The sequence below is a fragment of the Catharus ustulatus genome, chromosome 8, assembly GCF_009819885.2.
Source record: "Catharus ustulatus isolate bCatUst1 chromosome 8, bCatUst1.pri.v2, whole genome shotgun sequence".
In the NCBI taxonomy this organism is placed as follows: domain Eukaryota; kingdom Metazoa; phylum Chordata; class Aves; order Passeriformes; family Turdidae; genus Catharus; species Catharus ustulatus.
In genome coordinates this window covers 26,545,187-26,557,769 of record NC_046228.1, presented here as the reverse complement: position 1 = coordinate 26,557,769, position 12,583 = coordinate 26,545,187, and positions in this window count along the sequence as shown.

The following is a 12,583-nucleotide window of genomic DNA, read 5'->3' as shown; positions in this document are numbered from 1 at the left end:
TCATCTCCAGAGGTCCCTGCCAACCTCAACTATTCTGTGAGTCTACAAAGTATTGATGATTCCTGAAGGATCTGAAGCACTTTTGGCTTTTTTAGGACTGATATACACCAATAAGACATGTTTGGAAAACAGTAACAAGTTGTAAAAAAAAGTTATTTTCAAAGCAACAAAAATAATAGTAATAAAAAGGAAATCTCATGAAGATACTGTTTTTTGAAAATAGGTGAACACATCCTCAGTATTCAAAAGTGTGAACAGGAAAACTTGTACTGAAAATTTTTACTTGTACATAAAAATTTCTTAAAATTTTGTTTTTCAAAACACATGTTTTGCATGTGTTGGAAATCTTACATTTCTCTAGAGAAGGTCAAATACAGTTTGATATTAGAGGGTTAACTTCCAATTAGAAATTCTACAAGATCAGCAAATGCCATTATGAGGGGACTTGAGTATCCTGAGGAAAGTGTGAAGTCAGGCTCCAAGCCTTGCGTGTCTTGCAGGCAGGAACAAGGTGAGGAGCAACCCCTCTTCAGCTGCTTCCCAGCCCTGCTAGTTCCCAGCAGTGACATTTCCATAAATGCCTGATGCCAGGGCTTAGGGGAGGGTGGTCTCACACTGCCATGCCCAAGGGAAAGCTGATCTGACTGCCTGATTCCATAAGAACTCATCCAAGCTCTCATCCCCAAGTCCTGTAGGAGAAACATCAGGTGTTTTCAAAAAATGAATTCAGCCTGTTCCTAGAGATAAATGGTTTCTGAAGGGATTTTGCTGCCTTGCCCTGAGACTGAGGATCATGAGTCATCTTCCAGGAGACACCGTGCAGTGTGTTTTCAACCAGGCACCCTGCCTTGCCAGCCACGTGCATTGGGACAGCAAAACCACGCTTAAAAACAGCGCTCTGCAATCCTGGAAAGGCACAGGAGCCACAACAAGCCCATCACTGTGCTAATAAATAGGGTCAATGTCAATTCTGAAGCTTAAGCTTTTAACTCGGCAGCCTTGGCATCCTCCTGCAAGAAAAAAACATCTCAGTCGTTCACAGGGCTGTGTTCATCAGCAGGAAATAAATAAATCTGTGCTTAGCACCATTTCTCCTTAGGGTAAACTTTGCCATTGAAGTTTTCGAATTAGAGCTGAAGAAAAATATTTTGAAGGTTTTCTGGCTGTGCTGACTCCAGCACTCCACATATCTCTCCCAGCAGATTACAGGGGACTTTTGGTCTTAATCTGTTCCTGGTATTCATGTGACAAATGCATATTCATTAGGCACCATGTTCTTACTTTAGATGAGATATCATTAACCACTGCAGTGTGGAGGGAATTTGGGGAGACAGTAATGATGACTTTCTTGAAGCCTGGTAAGAAAAAAATGCCTTTAAGTACAGTGTTAGTTTACTATGGAAGAACAAGTCCTTCCATGCAGGAATTTGTGCAGCAAGAGCAAGAGCAGTGCCAGGAGTGAAGCAGTGTCTGTGTTTTCTACAGGTGGGATAATTTTCAGGGTCTTGGATTATTTGGCCACATCTCAAAACACCTCAAATAGACAGCAGCCTCATTTCAGTGGTACCGAACTGTGCTGGCTCTGAGGTGTGTTCCCTTCTTTCTGTTACGAAGTTTTCACCTTGCTCATTTTAAAAAGCATTGCACTGAAATTTGTACTGCAGCTTGTATATTTTGAGGACTTTCATGTATGTTTACACTGAGCAAAAGTAATTCCAGTCTGGAATTGGAGAAAGGTTGCCAGCTATAAAGAATTTCACACGTTTTATCTCTTGTTAAAATAAAATGAATCCATCATGGCAGACACTTCTGGTGTCAAATAGTGTCTTCTGGACTGTTTAAGGGATAGCTGGATGTTTTTGTGTGTAGAAATGCTGTTTTTGAGCACAGGAAAAGCATTATTTAATTACCATGACATTTAAAAATTAATTTGTATATACATTTGTATAAAAATCCTTTAAGAATAGAAAACAAACAATATATCTTTGCAATCTCTGCAACAGACTGAAAATCAAACAACCCATCTCAAAGGATAAACATGGCAACTGTTTTAAATGTGTATTTTCATACTGCTAGGGTGTTCTGCTGTTGTCAGTACTTTTCGTGACAGTGCTCTGAGCACACATACAAGTTCGCTTTGCAATCACTCTGCAAACTTCAGAGTTACAACAGATAAACTCTTTCAGGTAGAATGTGTGAAAACCTGCATGCCTGGTGGCTTTGTGGGAGAAACAGCTTCTGTTGGGGGTTTCTTCAGTCAACACCATGTTTTCCTTGGGCATGCTAAAGAAACCAAAGCTCTAAGGGGGATAAAAAGTCTAAACTCCAGGTTTACTGAAAAATTCCTGCATTCAGTTTTTTGATCGTTCATATTTAGGCCATATTTTTAGAAATTGCTTTGTTTTTCTGTTTTCTGAGAGGTAACATCACCCAGGTTGTAGTAAACATTTTTGTAGGTTTGATTGTCTATGGCTGTATCAATAATCCTGATGAAGTTGTGCCTCTAATCTGCATCTGCTCCCTCAGGGAGCAGCTCCCTTTGCCTTATTTGCAGTACCCCTTGTTTGGTCTGGCACCTCCATTTCCTCTTGCTCTGGGTCTTTCCCCAGCATGTGCCCACCAGGCCTTTTCTCACCTCTTGTGACATTCCCTTGGCCTCCCCTTGGTCACAATTCCACCACTCTTCTGCCCCTTCCAAACCTGCCATGTTTTATCCTTGCTTTCTGTCCTTCATCAGTCCCTTCCCCCTTCTGCACCGTCCCTTGTTTCCCATACCAGCTGGGATTCATTCTGACATCTATAGTTTGTAGCCATTTAAACAAATGGGTTTTGCCCTGTCAAATGTTAATACTAAAATAAACTTCTAAAATCAGAAGCTTGATATCAAGACCTGTCTTCTGCATTCATTACATATTTTGTGACTCATTTGGAGAATGGGGGCTAGAGAATGCAGTTCTATTCCCAGATTTACCAAGGCTACAATACATGAAGGTAAATAAACTTGGATGTCAAATCACCAGTTCAGTAAATAGTCTAAGCCTGTGAGTAACTGTGTGAGTAACAGTCTCACGCATTAAACTTAGAGTAGATGCTCAGAACTTCTTTCTTTAGTTACTTGGGAGAAGAGCTTTGGTTTCTCAAGTGCTCAGAGATAAATGAAGATGAATGCTTTGGTGAGCAAGGACCTGACATTGTTTGGTTATAAATAAATACAGGAGGTAGAACATTTTTTGCACTCAAGATTATATTTGAATAAATTGTACATAAAAGGACATTTCTCTTTCTTGAACCCTGTTTTAGAGACTATACCATGAATTATTTATTAACATCAGACAATAAAAAACACTGAAACAGTTTAAAAATACTTTTCAATGAAAGAGTGAAATCTACATTTACAGCCTGAGACCTCTCAACCTCCAAGAAATTGCTATTCATTTTGTTTAAATACAACAAATACTCATTTTCCTAAGTGCCTGTGAACTCTATGCTGCAGCAAAAAAATGACCCAGGGTTTTGTCTGAAATTGCTGTTTGTGCTTTCTAATTACTTTTAACATGCAGAGCACTGTTCTTCTGCAACTTCTTGAAAAAAAACCTATTTGAAATTCAGTAAGCTTTGATTTAAAGTGATTGGTTTCCACCTGGATGGAGTGAAATTTTCTACTTGCAGAGTTTATTAGTACATTAAGAGATGCAAATTAATTCATAATTCTTTCAGCTCATTCTCTTGGGAACAATTATACAAGGAAATTATTAATGTACAAGAAAACAACAGTTAAATATCTCAAAGGGCAACAGAGGTGTGGAATATATGAAAACATTTAGACCTAGCTAATAGCAGAACTCTGTTATAATAACAACAGTTCATAAACCAATTTTAATTTTTCTTTATTTTTAAACTGATAGCAGCCACATGGTGCAGACAGGAAATCAAAGGCTGGCAAAGGCCCTGTTCTCAATGAAGGGCTGAGGAAACACAGTGTGAAGTTTTGAACTTGTGCTGCCAGGGTTTCCAAGGATCCCTGCCAAAGGTGAGGCATCACTGAGCTCACCTCTGCCCGTGGCTCTGCCCACACCATCCCGAGGGGATTGCAGACCAGGCTGTCATTTCAGTGCAAGCCTTGGCACTCTGATAAACAAGCCCTGTACTCTGCATCTGGATAATGAAACCCCTCGGGATCCAAGTAACATCTGAGGGAAAAAGAGCAAACAGACTTGCTTTTTAGGCTTCTTTGATCCACCTATTTTTTCTCCTTTTATTTAAGGTGTTAAACAACTCAGCTATTTTCCATTTTTCTTTTCATAATTTATACAGCACACGTTAATATTACATATCTGATGAAAATTTCAAATATTTTTACAATCAGAGTGATAACACTGGCTTATCACCAGGACACCTGTAGGGACTGGGCTATCTGCTTACAGTGCTCCCTGACATATAGCTGTCAATGAAAGGACTGAGAGGGGAACACACACTCCCAAAATACTGTAAAACAAGCACCACTACTGAGAGAAGTTTGTCCTAAAGAACTTGCCCCATCATAACTTTAAGCAGAGCCACAACATAAACATAATACACACAGATCAAACCTCTGCTGACATAGTTTACACTGGGACAAGACAAACAGAGGCATCACATGAACTGAGAACAAGCTTACCTTATGGAGATGCAGGAGTCAAATAACTTGTATTAGACTTGCTCACACGTGCCTTCCTCTGCAGATTCTAAGGAATACTGTTTACAAGTGAAAAATGTTTACATTTGAAAAAATATTACGCTCTACAAATATTTCTCTCAATTTTCAGAATAGCATAAACCCTGAAATAATAAAAATCTAAATAACATGTATTGATCAAAGTTAGATCCTTAAGAAGAGTGGACACAGTACTGTTGTACATACAAATTACCTGGACAGAAATCCAGGTTCTCAGTACAGCACTATTTATTGCATTTTTTTTGTGACATTGGACCACTTCCAAAACACCTTCCCTCAAAAAAATTCCCACATTCCAAAAGCAAGATTTTGTTTTGATGATGCATATAAAAGAAAAGTTTCTGTATGTTAAAAAATGGAAGTGCTGAAAATGCTGGGTAAATTCCGGTTCTGTTTTGCTTTTGCAGTTGCATGACTAGATGAATGTATTTCCTTTTGCCAAGTGAAAATAAGCTTCCAGGGAACAATTCTATCTCACAATTCAGCTAAAACTACTGAGAGAAATCACTGATTATTACCCATCTAATGCTATCATTCTGTATATTTAGAAGAACATACGGTTTCACTGGAAAAATAATTAATGTAACACCCCTGTGCAACTCAAATTCCACTAGCCTCTTTTAGCTGGTTTCTACTAGAGACTGAAATCCCCATGAACTGAGAGAGGTGTCAAAGAATGAGAACATTTCTGAGTGAGAATACTGACAAGAGGCCATTATGGTTAAACAGCTTTCAGATAAAAATTCAATTATTTAAAAAATGCAGACCCATTTTTTTTCCCTGAGGTCAGAAGAGTAACAGTTATTTTTAGTAAAACTGTGTTTGTTTTTGTCCTTAAAAAACCAAAACTACACAGAAAGGGTAATGTCCTGTGAAGAGGTCTGTGATATGCAGGGGACAATAAGAGGGTAAGGCTACAGCAGGATTTTTCTAAGCAAAATTTTCATCTGCAAGACTTTGCTTGAGGCTGTGAAATGTGAGAAAAGCTGGTGTCATGTTTGATTCTGAAGGGTCATGTACCTATATGAGAAAGCTGTGATCCTGTTTAACTTGGGATGGCATTTCTGTGACTTGAAGGACTAAATGGACAGAGATATTCCATGTCAGCATTGAAGTGATTTCTTGTAAGGCTAGCACCAAGGTTCAGTGGCTGAGATCCCTCAGCTGGTGCCTCTGTGATACGCTTCTCTGGCAGCAAACCAACAATGTCAGCCTAGCATAAATGTAACTACCAGATCCATTTTTTGCCTTTGAAGTGCACAGTCCTAAAGGATCATTGCAAAGCCCTGGAGAAAACAACATTCAAGTTAAATATCATTATTGTTCTCAAGAAATTACTTCAGTAGCTATTCTAATTAATCATGGTCATTCCCTGTCTGTATAGCAGCAGACAGAGAGAAGTGTCACATGAGGACAGTCTTTCAGAAGGAGTTCCCCCTTTACAAGCATAGAGGCTTGACTTAACATACAAACTCAGAAAGATGCAGATAAAAAGGTGAGAGCTCCTCTAAATGTCAGGCTCTAGTTTGATTACTGTGTTTTTGGGATTTGGCCCTTAGCATTATAGTAATTCAGAAACTTGCTGCTGATTACTACCAAAGCAAAATCTGTGATATAAATGTGTGAAACTATGAGACACTGAAGGAAATCATTGTGGGAATGCAGCGATGCCTCATTGATCCAGCGAATTCACTTAGGCCACTGAAGTGCTCCCATCCCTGGTATTGAAGCATTGCACATCTACCAGAGGTGGCCAAGTGAGACGTACCTCAGGTGGTGCAGTTTCCTTCCCAGTAACCAGAAAGCAAATGAACTGAAATTTTGAACCTCAGCAGGAAAAATAACCTTTCCTTTGAGATGGATATTGTTTAAGCTTTGATGAGAAATAAGAACGAGTGGTGAGCAAATGCCATAAAAATACCTTGGTTTAGTTTTAAAGATATTTATGGGAAGATTTACTTATTGCTAAATGATGGAGAACAGTTACAATCTGTTATACTTAATTTACTACTACATAAGTGAAAATGTGCGAAGAGCAGCACACTTGTTAAATTAAAGCTCACTTAATGATTACACAGCACTTGGGAATAACATCTAGTTAAAGAGTAAGCACTAATGGATGTTTTCTGTAGAATCATTCCTTTTGGGAAAATAAGACAACCAAACCCTTTACATTTTTGCTCATAACTAAAAGATACAAAATACCAGAAAGAAAAGGAGGAATTTCCTCTTTTAGTGAATACTGGAATACTTAACTAAAGCTACCATGAGAAGGTTTCTGGCTCTGGCTCTCCACCCTATTATAGTGGGTTGCACTAAAGTCAGTACTATTATCTTGCTGCATCACTCTACAACAGAAAGAAGAAAAATCAGATAAAATCTTGGACTGGATACTATCTGTTATCTACCCCCTTTGTCATCTTTTTCTTGTCATCACAGTATCTGAAAAGGTGATTATTAAATCAATAGTAATAACAAAATCCCAAGACTCAGGGAAAAGCTAGTATTTTCCTCTTTTATGGGAGTGACAATTTTAGCTGAATCAGGGCTATTCTTTGGGTAGGGAGTAACCTTTTCCTGGTTTTACCTCAGCCAGGAGCCAAGCCCTGCACAGCCACTCGCTCACTTCTGCAATGGCAGGACTGGGGAAACAAGCAGATGGGTAAAAGTTGGAAAACTCCTGGATTGAGATGTAGGCAATTTAATAGGGAAAGTAAAAGCCGCACAAGCCAGGAAGGAAAAACCACAGAATTAGTTTAACACTTCCATGGGCAAGCAGGTAACCAGCTATCCCCCTGGGAAGCAGGGCTCCATCACACACAGCAGTTACTTGGGAAGACAAACACCATCATTCCAAATATCCCTCCATTCCTCCTTCTTGTCCCAATCCAGAGCTGTGAACCAATGTTTCCTTTCTGTCTCTGCTGTCAGAGACCCCTGCACATCCAAGCTCCAACCAGAGCAATGACAACTTGCAAAGTGGATCTTGACTCACTGTGTGCATCCATATCTCTGGCTACAGCATCAGATCATTATTTTTCTTTTTATGCACATGCAGTAATTGTGTGCTACTGGCCAAGAAGGTTACAAACATATTCACTCATTTTTTAATGATCCTTCATCAAAATGGGTAGTGCCTGGGATCTTAATGAAGACCACATACAGTATTCTCTTTGTCTCATAAGAAATTTAAAGTACATATTTTTGTGGCTTGTAGTATGATCACTAAGAAGGCTGGAATTAGTGAAATTACTATATGATTAAGAGAAAAGCATTCTAGCCTTTTCTACTCATTAACAAAGGAAGACTCTGTATGTAAAGAAGGTTGATTAAAAGTTTATGTTTCTTTTCATGCAGACATCACAGGTAAGGATTCTGAAAAGTGCTGAGCACTGATCAAAATAAGAGCTACCAAAAGTCGAGAAATTGTCTTGTGGAGCGAAACACCTTTCATCCATGATAAATCATAAATATTGAAAACATGCAGTGGTTTTTCAAACAAGAGTTCTTAATGGTATTAAGGACCTGCTTATGCAGGACCCATGCAAATCTGTTTGCAAAAAATACTTTTAACTTCAGATTTTTCTCCTTAGGTATTGTGGTATTTTCTTGCTGTATTTGTTATATTCTGAAATTCTTTCAACTCAGTGTAGACTTCTGCATTTAAGATGAGTCCCAAGGAATACAGAGCCTCTTATTCTCCTGTCCTGTGCCCCATGACTTTTTACTTGAAGTGGATTGAGCTTTTCTGATTATATAAAGGCAGCTGTGGTTTTTGGGTTTACAGTGGAAAGTCATTCTCAACTGTAACAACTTGCTGGAGCAACACAACCTGCACATAATAATGCTGCTATGTAATTTATTAATCTAAAATGTTCCAGCTTACTACAGATACCCATAAAATCATGTTGGCAAATGCACAGGCTCTGAAGGGCATATTATATAGAAAAGCTATACAGTAGAAGCCGCTGCCCGTGAAGACTTAGCATAACTAGATAATGTGTTTAACAGTATTTATTCATAAAAGGCAGACTCTGCTCTGCAGTTTCAATCCTACAAATAATTTAGCATGCACCCAAGAAAGCTGAAATATCCTAGTAGCCAAAAAAAACCCAACCCAAACTGAACAAACATGCACGGAATTGAGATAAATAGTCCCCATATTTTTGAACATGAAATAAATGCCAATGTGCAATTTTTACATAAGCTATCTAAACCTTCTGCATCTGTTTTCCTAAAACTGGAGATCTACCCATTCAGCAAAATGCCACAATGGTCTGGTGAAGGTCAAACGCATGTCTAAGTAACCATCTTACACAGGTTTACTGAATTTCAGCCTGAAAAGGACTTATGTACAGCACAGACCCTAAAATCTCGAATGATTTCACAATCAGCTGTGGAACTTCTGATTAAGGTATCTCTGGATTTTCCTTTAGGAAGACACCCAGTCTGTAAAGGGCAAATGGCTACAGCCAGATTGAATCCAAGTCCATGGCTGAAATCATAACTGTGGTAGAAGTAGGGGTCGCTTCCAGCCTCTGTGTCTCTAGTTTGCACAGAGAACAGAAAACTGTGCTCCCACCACAGCACCTCTGCCTTCTGCTCATTTTCTCCCTTTCCCTATTCCTATGTGCCCATGGAACCTCACAAATACTTGATGATGTATCTTCAGGACCTCACAGGGTAATTGGAGTAATTCTGTGGAACACTGCTGGGCAGCAACAAGGATCCTGATTTCAGTTGCAATCTTCTAGAATAACACTCAGAAAATCACTGGAAGGTGGGAGTTGCTTGTGGAACCCAAAGGACTGGAAGCTGCTGTACATCAAGAACAACTGGTTATATTTGTTTCCTTTGGCTGCCTCTATCTCACTGTCTACCACAAAAAAAAAAATATTACGGGATTTAGTGACAACTCCTTTTAACATGAACAGAAATAGTTGATTGTAAAAACAAACCCAATGAAATATTCGGTAATAAAATGGCCAAGTCACTAAATAATGCATCCAGCTGGCTCTAGTGCTTGACCTTTGCAAAATTCCTTGGAGGTGAAGTGTGAACTATTTTTTTTCCCCTGATGGTGTATTCCTGGGGAAATACTGCCATGAGAACTCTGTATCTCACACAGAAAGCAGCTCATTTTTTAATCTTTAATTATGCATGCTCTTCAGTGGGTGGCCTTCTTTCTTAGTAGCTACTGAATCAATACCCTGGCACAGTGCTAATGGGCACTGTGCTACCTGAGGTGCCATCTTCCAGAAAAGAGACTGAAAGCAAGGTCTTCTCTCTTTTTGATTTTCCTGGCTCTCATGGCATTTTTTCCTTTTTTTTAATAATAAAGGTGTTAGCATCAGTGTCTTGGCCAGGGTCCAAGCTGGGTAATTACATTCTGTCTCCCTAAATTTTGCTTTGTGCAGTTTTAATTTAATATGGGGCCTTCTCTTCCTGCCCTGAGTTGTTTTGTGTCATTGCTGGGCACTATTAAATAACCTCCATATTTCCCCCGAGACAGCTGCATTTAAGCTGTGGCCAAGGCAAAGCCTGCGCATGGATTTCGTGAACCGTTCCCAGAGAAGCAAACACAAGCTCACTTGCAATTATTACATGCCAATATTTTCCTGGACTAACTCCAGCTTCTCTGCTCCCCTCCAGCAGTTTACATTCATTTGGAATTTAACTACCCAAATGAAAACAGCAGTTGTAGGGAACACTGTCCCTTCTCATGAGGTCACAAGGCTCATGCTTGGGAGGACATTTTCAGCAGGCAAGGTAGTTTTATCCTCTCTATGAGAACATAATCTGCTGCAAGCAACCTTCCTCTACAGCAAAATGTGGTATTTAGCCATGAGCTGAAGAGGGGTGCTGGGCAGGGTTATCCTGTCTCAGATGTGTCCCTCTTGGAGCATCACTTTGTCCTTCAAGGGCAGCTGAACGGGTCCATGAGCTCCAGGGCAAATGCTCTGTGTGGTTTTGCCCATGCTGCTCTCAAATACTGCATACTGAATACTTCTACAAAATACTGCAATCAGTATCTAGATGTAAAAGAATCCAGGAGACATCCACACTAGACACAATTGATCCAGAGAAACAAAAGGCATCAATATAACATGTTTTTTCTTTGGCATACAGCTCTTTGTCTGTAGACACTGCTGCTCAGGACTGCAGTCAGTCAGGTAGGCAACACTGTCATGAGTTTTTCCATTTGTGTGTGCTTTTAGAGCTGTAAGAGCTGGGGCAGGATCATGTTACAACAGCAGACAGGAGTGATCTTATGGCACAAATCCTTCTGAAGGTGTAAATCAAGGCAGGCAGGTTTCCCTCAGCTTGATTGAAAAGCAGGTTAAGACCCAATATTATAGAAAGCTTCAGATGCAAGCTGTGTAACCAGAACCATCCAAAATAGGCTTATGGCTAGAGCTTATTAAATATTTTTAAATTAATGTATTTGAAATCTTAACTTGAAAATAAAATTGTAAGAGCATGGGATCAAAACTCTATTGCTATAAATCAGCAAGACTCCACTGATTTTTCAATTTACTGTATTTGAGTAATCTTAACTATGTATTATGTCACTCAGCTTTAAAACATTGCCAAACCTGCAGGCTTTGAGCTTTTCGTACTGATAGTATTGTTGCTCTTGCTTCCATCTTTTTTCTTTCTTTTTTTTAAAATACAGTATGCTTTTATTGTGTAATTTAAAGCTATTCAGCCTTCTTCCTGCTATCCAAAGACATTTTGTATGTAAATCCAACAATCTGGACCCAAAATCAGCACCATCTGCTTATTTATAGCATGATCCAGCAGTAAAGGGAATCTCTATTAAGCCCTTCATGGGAATCATGTGACTGTGCAATGAACTTGGTTTTCATTTTCCTGATGGAAGTGATACAGTTTCTTTACTAGTCCCTGTCAATATTTTGTGATGTTCTGCAACAACAACATTAAAAGAACCTTCATTTTGAGACTCATCCTCTTCACCTGATTGTGGCTGTTGCTTTATCAAGTATGTAGGGCATGTCTGGTACTGGCATGCCATTAGGTGTCAGAATTAAATGTCTTTCTAGATTTATTTTTGTTCTTTCAGTGTCTGAGGGGGAAGGCCAGCTGCTAAGTACATTGCTTTTCAATATGCTGAGCTATCCTTGATGTGACCCTCAGGAAAAAATCCCCAAACAACTACCCCAAACCAAAACCCTGCAATACCAGGGTTTCAGTGGTGCAATGAAACCAAACAGCTGAAGAAAAAAATGAAGTCATTGCTGGTAGAAAATAGAAATTAAATAATTGAAGAAACCTGCCTTGTTTAAGTACAGCACCAAGAAAAGACTCAAGTAGGTTTTGAACTTGCATGAAGTGTCTCATAAACTATGATCCTGAGGGACCTTGACAATAAAAAAACCCTTAGTTCAAAGAAAGTGTGTGGGAAAGAGCAAAGTTGTCGACATCCTACTTTGGGTGAATCACTTTGCCTCTAATGAGAATACATTTCAATGGCAGTGCAGTACAAAGACAGAATTCTGCAGCAGAGTTCACTCCTGGCCCTTAACATGCAGTGTGTGGCAGTAAGAAGTTTTTACTTCAGAACATATTTTACAATCTCATTGTTGCAGTCAAAACTATCCCAGCATTCTTTTGCTGGAAGAGCTCACTGCACTACAGACATAGATAATTTTTTCCTACCTTAGATACAAAAGATACTTTATTGGTTTTCATTGAGATGTATGGCAAGTGCTCCAAGTTCATAGCACAAAAGTGATATATGCCACATGAAACCCACAGATAAAATTCCTAGAGTTTACAGTTTCAGTTTTATACACACAGATATACTAGAGGGTAAATTAAGAAAAACTAGGTCATTAACATGTGAAG